Raw genomic sequence first — 10,879 nt, forward strand, 5'->3', positions numbered from 1 at the left:
AAACGTTCTCATTATTTTCTTATTTCGCTATGCGTCTTCCGGCTTGAAACTTATTCATGCTGTGTCTATAGGATAAAGGAGGGAACAGTAACAACAACAACAACAACAACAATAACGCAGGTCCAATGTAAGCGAGTAAGCATGGAAGTGCAGTACACAGTTACTGTACACATTCCTCTAAATTTTCAGTAACTGAGCGGTGTTTATGTCATTTTCGCGAGCTACGTGATTTGTCATTACAAAGCAAGTTGACGGAGTATATTTTCGTAAACAAACTCGCACTGTGAATTTTGACATGATCGTATCGCGTCATGCCTCATTTCACGATGAGACAAGAAAAGTTCATGACAGCTCATTTTGTAATGGACTGGTTTGTCACGTGGTGGATGATATATCTAGGGTGTCTGCAAGGTGGCAGATTGATTGATGTAGTTCGGTGTGACCATTGTATAAACACGCGTTACCTAGGGAACGTACCAGAGATGTGATTATGCACAGCAGGTTTCCCTATTACCCCCGGGGATAGAGGAAATGTGCAAAAAATATATGCTAGGAAGTGCTTCAAAGCAGACCTATACCAGTGGTATATTACAAAAACACTGTAATTAATAAATTTTAAGAGCAGCAGGCATGATAATGGCTGTCTTCTGGTATGTAGCAACTGTTAGATCAGAGGCGCTTATTACACAGCGCCAAGACACATGATATCGTCATTCTCACCCCCTTTAAAACCTCAAATCTCACTTAATAAAATTTTAATTGTTACATTCGACGCATTGATACAATTCCGATCACAGCGGCGGCGCTGTCTGCGAACTCTATGTCGGCTCCGACATTCGGGTCGTGGGCTCGAATCCCATTCCAGGGTAGATACTATTTCTGTGTTGTGCTATTTCGCGTAGGCATTGCGATAGGCAGACGGCTGTCCAAGGAATCCTACCGTGTTTAAGCTACTTCTACTCCTTCCCCACCATTTCTCTTCCAAGCCTTTACCGCTTTCATTTATTTACTATTCCGTCTTCGTCCATCGATTTCCATAGTGCCCTTCAATTAAGCTTCACTCGTCCTTATGTTGTTAATCAACTTCTTATACGTGCAGGTCTTGCAGTCCTTCGATTTTTCCATTAACGCCGCCCAGCAAACGCTGTACGATATGTACCTCGTTAACTAAATACTTAATCGAGGGTAAAGCGTTTCATCAAGTTTGAAAAATATTTCTTGTAAGAAATATTAGAACTACCGCATTCAAGTATTTAGGCATAAAAATGTAAAAAGTAAAGAATGTTGTCCATGGAGTGAATATTGATGTAGTATCTAGTGACCTGAATTTGGTATTTTACACTTGTCCGTTGATTGTGTCGTGGTTTATCTTACTCCAAACCAATGTTATCTCGAAAGTGCGTAGAAAATGCACTTCAAATGAGAAAAACAAAATACTGAGACAAAACGGAATTTCAAGTGTCCTAGAGACGAAGAGCGACTTTTCAGTCGAGCAACGTTTGGTCATTGATTAGTACCGGGCATAAATTTCGGTCCTGTAATTCTGTAAAGCTGTCCCGCTACATGCGGGGGGGGGGGGGGGGGGGGGGGCTTGAAGGAAGAAGATACATTGCAGCTTCTTATTCTTGTCCTCGGCACTAGATGGATGCGAGTGGTGAACGTCACGCCTCGACTGCACTTTCCCTCACGGAAAAAACTTACAGTTACCGAAATTAAATACAGTGAATTCCGACTAATTGGGACACATCGGGACTAGATTGCTTTGTCCCAACTAACCGGTTGCCCCAATTATGTTAAGTTCCACGTAAAGAGTTAAAAGGGTTCGTTCTTTAAGATTTGTCCCTAATAAACGGCTGTCTCGATTAACCGGAATCTACTGCACGTGTTTTATGACTTATCAGTTACCAAACTTTTTGTTGTGTAGATCTTTCTTTGGAAGAAATGTGGGGGAAATAATATAATGGAGATTGAAGGTATCCGTTGGCAAAACGGAAGATAATGCTTCCTATCTAAAATTCTTCCTGGTAGTTTCCATTCTTCTTTCGTCGGAACAAGACATGGTTCCATATGCCTACATAACCAACCAATTCCCCCGTGACATAGTTTCCTTAGAAAGTTCTAAATCTTTTCCGTTTATCGGTTGCGAAACACACGGTCGAAAGAACTTGGTTGTAAAGAGAGATTGAGGTAAATATTTCAAGTCACGTGGACTCGTCTGACGGACGCCAAAGCCGTGGAGCAGCATTACGAGAGGAATATGTCTACGTCAGCATTGTGCGTTACTCTAACTGCCCTTGACTACTGCATCCCCCCCCCTCCAACTCCTTTACCGCGCGCTTCCCGCCTCATTTCACAGCTTCACAGTCCGACGCCGACGCTTCGGCAACCCGCTCTACATCAAAGTCAGTGAGTGTGGCCTACTAGCTGGCACCCACCAAACACTGGGACATAATTGATCGCATGGATGAAAGTTTCGTGAACGAAATTTTACGTCATACAGATGTAGCTTTATTTCTGATGTTCTAATACTGAGACTAAAATTATATAGTGTAATTTTTAAAAATTTCGAGGTTATACAATTGAAGAAGTTTATGTAATAATAATTACAAATTCATCTTTAACTTCCTAATGTACAACAAAATTTTCTATTACAAGGACAAAGTTTTAAAACTTCTTTTGAAGGATTTCCAGAAACAATGATGTGTTGCTGTGAAGCACAGTTCTTTTTTCCCCTCAGCGAACCAAAATTTTCTGAACAGTGTCTGAATTCGTAAGCGTCTCCAATATATTTTACTTATATATATGTGCATATCCGATAGTCATTCTATATACTTGAGTTACTGTGATAGTTTTATTAAATCAGTATTTCTCGTGAATGAAATTGGATTTGAATTCTGTAGACGAATTATAGGTCACCTGTGTATTCGTACATCTACATAACTGCAAAGAAATATACTGCTCTTCTACTTGTACGTTTGTTATAAGGATGTAAAACGGTGAGCGCTTTAATCTACACTGTAATTTTAAAACCTGTCCTTAAACTTTCAGAATTCTGTGCTAAGGTAAGAAATTCCTCACTAATCCAGTTTATGAGGTAATGTATTCAGTTCTGTCGAATGCAGGGCGCGTCTTTTATGAACAAGTCATATATGTGGCGTTAATTATAAGCTGATCTCATGATCCATAGGACCATTTATTTTCAGACTTAATAACATATCTCAATGTTAGAAAATTGTAAAAGCCAAATAAATGTTGGTATTAAAATGTTTTTAAAATTCAGCTCTTTTGTTTGCTTCCGTACGAAAATTATGCTCAAGCGTTTTTCGTTTTCAGACTTATAACTATCTGTGTAGGATAATCTCCGAGCTGTCCACAGTTATGACATCACAGAAGAAGTTCCTACTCTTAGTAGGGTTGGTAATACAAAATCGGCCCCTACCGAGTCATTTCAGTATGTTTAATGCTGTCTAATGCTGGCTGTGTCCATTTTGGAAATTATCCGATCTAATCGGACTGTCTCAGTTTAGTATGACGAAAGTAAACCTCTAATTCTCTATGAGTGTAATGACTGCTGCCGAATTCGACCGAAGTGCTACTGATCGATCAGTTTGGGAGAAAACTATTTCGTTTCCTAATGCCAGTCTGGCGTTCAGTCGTTCCATGTGTGTCAGGCATGTGCGATGTCTGTTCAAATGTGTACCATGGAGTGGTACAGCTATTCGTACTCTAGCCTTTTATTAAAATTATCCTGGGTTTGACCCCAGTCATTACCACCAATCACAATGAAAATTGATCTGCTTTCATAATTACATTATCCTTCCACCTATGTCAGCTTCTTAATGAGCTGTCATTACTGTGAAAAACTCTTTTTCTGTCCTCACTCGTTTGTATACTCAACTGATTTTTAAATTTTAATTCTAGTTTCATTTCCATCTTCCTCTTCTTATAAAAATCAGACTACATTCGTAAAGCCGATATTACTGTTTGGTTTTCTTTCTGATGATCGTTTGAATTTTACTTTGTTCAAATGAAAGTTCTTTCTCTGGATATTAATTAAATTGCCATGTAAACATAACTTCTATTAAATGTAATAACCACACGATAGGAGTAGATTTGATAATCTCTTGCAGCCAGAATAACTGTCACATAATTCAGAACGTAAAACGGATTGTTTTTGAACGTGATGACTTTTGCATTCTGAAGAACTATCAAAAAGGAAACATTATCTTTAGAGTTTGCAGTGTAACCTGCTTCATCCTTCCAGTTATCTGTCTCTTTCCTGCCTAATAAATTCTTCTTCCCAGAGAGTTCCTTTGAGAGCAGGAACCATTTGATTGATGAAGCTCAACATAAGCTGCAGCAGTGCAGGAACTCTCTCTCTCTCTCACACACGCACACGCACACACGAGTGCGCACGGGCACACAATTCTACTTACAAGGAAGTAGCAAAGAACGATGATTTGGATGCAGACTGCAATTCACACTACAGAACAAGTGCTCATGCAGAAATACGCACGATGTCACTAACTGTAAAGTAACGTACAAAAATTGTATCACGAATTTGACAGTTTATGCTGCAACAGTATAGGACAGTGTGGTACACCATAGTACTAACAGTAAAGTAACGAGTACTGTGTGACGAGTGAAAAAAAGAGAATTTGGAGATTAGCAGAACGCTGGGCTCAAAGTAAAGGTGGACCAAAAAGCGTATCTACTTCGTTAATAATGTGAGAATTTTATTTCCTGATGTTTTGGCGGTGGAACTACATAATATTATGATTACTGTATTTAGTGTGAAAATAAAACAAATTGAAGAAATTGTGATAGAATGCATTACCTCAGCATCAAAATTGACGTGGCTGTACCATGTGTTTTATTTCAAGTAATAGTAGGAATTTGTACCAAATACGTATGTCGTCTCTTTTCCTTCTATTTCCTGGGTGGTTTAAGGGCGTTCAAAGTCGAACATGTTTTTAAGCGTCTATGTTAGTATACAATTCTGTATTTGCCTGAACAGTCTAAGTTTCGAGACACGCCAGGAAGTTTCATGGACGATGTCTGAATAACAGACTTTCAGAAAAGACGTGACGACGCACGCATAATAGTTACTTAGGGTGAGACATTCAGTCCGTCTTTTGGTAAGACGTGAAACAATATTTGGATCCTTCTATACCTGTGACACAGAGAGAAATTGCTTTTGGAAGCAAATATCTTATTTCCTTCTCCGTAATCTTTGCAACATATTTGCTAGACATAAATCTGTAGAACGAAACAAATTAAGTTGTTCTGTAGGAGTGTGGCGTTTGAAGCAAAAAAAAGTATGTCAAGCATTTCAGATTATCAAAAATTTTCAGTATGAAACCATTCATTCACAAACCATCAGAATGTTAAAAAGGTTGTAATGTTTGCTTTATGAACACGTAATAGGAAATATGTCATGAGCTATTATTGTTTAACTAAAGGAATCGAAGTTCTTTGACAAACTCGAACACTTGGCTTTTACGATAGAGCTCTAAGACTTTATCAGATTGTAGATACGTGTATACAATATTATGTTCTGTTAATTCCTAATGCTTAGGTTAAAACGTATATTTTCTGTGCTGCGTCTTCCCCACGTTTAGTGAACTGGTTGTGTCTTGCATCACTGGAGCATTCACTAAACATAACAACTTGTTTTAATAGTAAAAAAGGTTAAGTAAGGTAGTCGGTTTATTAATTTAATAATACTGCATAAATTGAAGTAGTTGTATACGTTGATCAAGACCTCTCTATTTATTGGACTTGAAAAGTTAATAAGAACATATTAATCTATTTACCGCACTATAATAATGTCTGAAATTCCGGTTCATATATGAAATAAAACCTACAACTGAATAACAAAAGTAATCACTTAATAAATTAAAGTAAGCCATTGTGGAAATATATCCTTCCATATTTAGTCGGCCTGCGTACTTTCTAAATGTGTTCTCTCCGATTATACATGTTTCAGAGGCCTTAAAGCGTTATTTCAATTACAAACATGCTGTTGCATAGCTAATCATGCTTTAAACATCATTACACATAGCTGTATAATTATTTTCATTCATTTAATGTAGTACATGTAGGTCGATTTGTGCAATGTTGGTATTCGCGAATTCCAACTAAATCCAAACGCACGCGATACCATTTAATTCAGACCAGCAACACTAAGTATATCGAAATGCAGACATACAGACTAATAAATAAGACGTTCCTGTCAAGCAAACACTTCGTTATCCTCTCATACAGAACTCTCAGAAATCGCATTATTTCGTCGAGCTAATCACTTAAATACTGGCAGCCTACATTCGATAAATGAAATTCAGAATGACAAAGGATAATATCCTCTCCACATCTTTGTGTATATATTAAACATTTACAAATATTTAATGCGCTATCCCGATCTGAAACTAGAACGTTTACAAATGCGAATAACTGTTGAGAATTTACTTACATTATGTCCATGGAATCAAGTTGTTCCTACGAAGTTCGTAGTCTTTCACCGAGTGAAGAAATTAGACGTCTTATATCGAATAGGAAGTTCATTATCGTTTTCACAAGAGATAGCAATGCAGCCTGCCCTGCGCCAATTGAAGCCAGTTCAACCAACCCTCTAAAATTACCATCCTACTTATGCGTACGCCTTCATATTACAGACTGAACTTTGGTAACCGTTTCTCATATTCTCATCCTGCCTGTATCATTTTGTTTGATTTTACTATTCCTATAATAACAGCTGCTGAACAACAAACTTTCACTTCTTTCGATAACATTGGCAAAATAAGTTGTTCCTTAATGAAATCGTGAAAATGGCAGTTAAAAATTTGTAACACGCACAGTTTTCTTTGTAATCCCCAATATTCCCACGTGTCACCTACTAAGAATCTTTAAAGTTGGGCGTTGTTTAAACGAGATTAAATTCAGAAGCACCATTAAAATACCATAATCTCACATTGTGTTTGACAAATATAACAAAAATTACAAAAATGCGAAAATGAAAAGAATTATGACTCAGTTCATTATAAATTTAATTCATTTATCTTCCGTTTTATTATTATTTATTCTAAACCTCAACGTGATGCGAAATTTTCTAAGTAAAGGTCTGCGGTGTGTATGCCAGAATTAATTAGATTTTTAGTCATGTTATCGAAACCTTGTTGGTTTACGTATGTTATTGACGAAGAAAGTAATTTACGCATCTCCCTATTGTGTAGTGTTCTGTAACCCAGTGTTATGTCCATACGTAAATCCGATTGTTTTCTTAAGCATCCTGTCTTTAAACACCCTGAATCTACGTTGTCATCATGTAAAAGACTTAATTCCAACAGACGTGTAGAATTATCCATTTCTTTAAATCTGAAATTAGAAGTGTGGTCACTGCATTCGTCTCTTTGAAAAGTTTTCAAATGGAATATTTATGGAAGACATAATCTACAACTGGGACACCATTTTTGAAGAAAATATATATTCAAATTTATCTTTCGCACACAAATTATTTTATCTTAGATTTCCATTTTTACTGTAAAGCCTTCTTCATAGGATGAAATATATTAAATGCAATGCAGTAACGTATTCCTTATGTAGCTGATCGTTCCTGCATTCAGCTGCACTGATATATTCAATTTTTCCTTTTCAGTCTCCTCACCAGTAAAGAATTCCACTCTCTGAAAGTCACCTAAAAGAAAATAGGGGATTGTGATAATAAAGGAAATATTGCATGGGTCAGTGATTCCTGCAGAGAGCTTGAACTAAAGAGTCCGGACATTTTATTACATTTGGGAGGAAAGCCAAAAACTCCCAGCCACGAACACATCTGTAAAAGATATCACGTGACCTCTTTCAATATCCTAACTGTGCGGGGAGGGAAACGGTAGGAAGAAAAAGTTTCCACAACTCGAGTCATCAAGCTTGAGTAAGAAATTGCGTATTACATGGAACACAGAGCCCCCCATGTCATATTTTATATAACTTAGAAAAGTTTGCTGTGCATTTGGCACGATCCGATTTATTTTAATTTTTTCTTCACTTTTGTTGTAATTCATATCATTTCAATGAATGCCACTTTTTAAAATTAAAACATCGTTCTCATCTCCTTCGATGAAGTTGAAAATCGCCTCTTTTTTTCCATAAAGACTGTAGTATGTAATTAAAACCGTTTTGTTTACATTACAGTGCATTAATTTTGTTTCATTTCGTATCATTTTTGTTGTGTTTACACTTCTTAAGATGGAGGTTTTCAGTAATGGAAGTAAAGTTTAGGGTATAAAAATTTATTGTTCTTACTTTAGCCTTGCGATTTAGTAGAAGAAATAAGTAAATCGTTTTAGGGCTAACAAAATCAACAACTATGTTTTAGGAGAACGGTATTGTTATACGTTTATTCTCGAGATCATCTTGCTACATAGAAACTCTCGTGCTGATCAACGCGTATACGTAATGAATGAGAACCCACAGGGAATGTATTCCTTCTTCCTTGCAATTTTTCTTCTTGGCACTGAGACAGGCTTAGCTTTTAAGAATCTGATAATGTTAGGACAGAACGTGGTACCATGTAGAGGAGGCGGTATTTTACCGTTGTGATTATTTGGAAAAACGGAACGCCAGAAGATCTAGTTATGTAGATGATGAGATGGAATCTTAGGTTGAGACACTAAGTGCCCTGTGTCCTGGATTTAGAATTCTTTTGTTAGCACCTGCGACCACGAGGCAAAGCAGTTCGAGCAGGGGAAATGAGAAGTACGAAGACGACGACGTACTTAAGTTAGAAAATATGGGTTTTCGTAATCCTTTCCTGAAAGAGAGCATCACTTCCAAGTTTCAAGGGGTCTTACACGTAGCTGGCAATGCTGTCAGAAGCCTCCAGTACTAGCAGTGTGTGCGCAGATCCTGATAGAATTGGGCTCCCAGCGTCAATTTATTTTTCTCCTTCTCCTTGTCTCTTCTCTTACTGCTCTGAGCGCCGTGGAGTTGCTTGGGGTCTACTCCGTGAAAAGATATGGATGAAGAAGGGTTAAGCTTCGTTCACATAAAGTCACGTTTTGGTTATGGGGTTAGTGTCTAGAAAATAAAAGAAAGTTAGGTATACTCTTAATAAAAACAAAGTGTACCATCAACGAGTCAATATGGGTGACCCTGTTTCGTGTTATTAATTTATTATTATTTACACGGTGTAAAAATGGAATAAAAATATCGCTGCAAATAATCATAATCATAAGGCGACTAAACTGAATTCGGCTCAACTAAATTCTACTAAACTCAACTATAATTAACGAAACTCAACTTACTTGAACTAATTTAAACTAATTTTAATTAAACGGAAGGAATGAAATCATTCAAACATTGTGTTCATGCTGTTGAAATGAATATATTGCATGAATAAAACACTTAATCAAGTAGACATTTTAATTAATTAATTAATTTTTTAATAAATTAATTTGTCGAAATATAAGTTCGTATTCCTCGAAAAATCTGAATTTTTATACTAATGAAGTTTAAACATTTTTGTGAATTGTACTGAGATCCAATGCTATTATAGCCTACTAAAGGAAGTACCAGTTTTTTATTATGTATTTGTCCACTTTTCTTCTCCAGCTTTTCGTGATGGTGATGCTAGGAAAACTTGAAGGCGCTGGTTAATTTTGGACGTTAGTTAATTACTACGTACCTCACATTAATTGTGATTATAATATATGAGTAACAATTTAGTCTAATCATAATAATTTTTCGAATTGAATATGTAAAAAATATATTATATGGGATAAATATGTTCTAGCAGTCAGCATATTCGCCCGTGAGGTTATAATTAGCACATATAATTTCAAGAAACGTGAAGTATACTTTAATCTACAGTTTTAAGCAATTAAAAATAAATTGGAATGAAACACATATTACTGTATGTTTGTAATTCAAAAAGTATTTTAAATGAAGTTGAACACACTGCTGGGGTTTCCGTATTTTGTGACTAGCAAAATAGAATTTCCATTTTTTATTGGACTTCTTTTATAAGACAACAGGTAGAACTTCTAAACTTAACTGAATCTACGATCTATAACACTCGATTCTATAGAGATCCTTAATAGCTTTCTACGAATTGGAATTGTGTTTCACAAAAGATGTTCCTTACTCTAGTATAGCAAACCGAACGTTTGGGCTATTTTACTATATCTTCAAGAGGTAATTATTCCATCTACCATTAGCAAATTATACTTCAGACACGAAGAGGGGTGGAGTCCCTAGATTTTAAACAAGAGAATTTTTTATTATTATATAAAGTTTCCGGATTCTGGTCTTAAAGTAGCAGCAAAGTTCTAAAGTAAGGTTACTCCGAATCCCTTTATATTCTCTGCTCAAAGCGAGATACGCAACAAGGGATGTGTAACAGAAATTCTTGTAATAACTATAACAATAACCCTTTATGTTAGTTTAGAATTCTTTGCCCCCTTTTATGTGGTCTTAACTCGTGGAACAGACCTGTGTTCAATGGATAATTGCCGTGTTTAACTATTGTGTTCTGCGCCTTGTGATCTTTATTAAGTTACATGGACAGAATCTCTTATCCACTTTTTAGACCCAAGTTTTTGTACGAGAAATTGTTTTCTGTACTTTGTCAAATATAATTCATATATTCATAATATCAGCACACTGAATCAAATAGGGAGTTAGAAAATATAAGTATTTTAATGTCAGTGGCTTCAACTAACCACTTTGTTCTTCATAAATTTCTTATAATTTGATCCGTAAAGCATTAGGCTTAATAAAAAGTAAAAGTAAAGCTGTCCCACTATACGCCATGTAGGCGCTTGGGGGGTGAGGAGGTATAGCTCCTACTCATTCTTGACCTCGGCACTAGATGGGGGTGAGT

The sequence above is a fragment of the Zootermopsis nevadensis genome, unplaced genomic scaffold, assembly GCF_977971745.1.
Source record: "Zootermopsis nevadensis isolate Lab colony 2312 unplaced genomic scaffold, Znev_1.0 Znev_ptg000029l, whole genome shotgun sequence".
Taxonomy (NCBI): Eukaryota; Metazoa; Arthropoda; class Insecta; order Blattodea; family Termopsidae; genus Zootermopsis; species Zootermopsis nevadensis.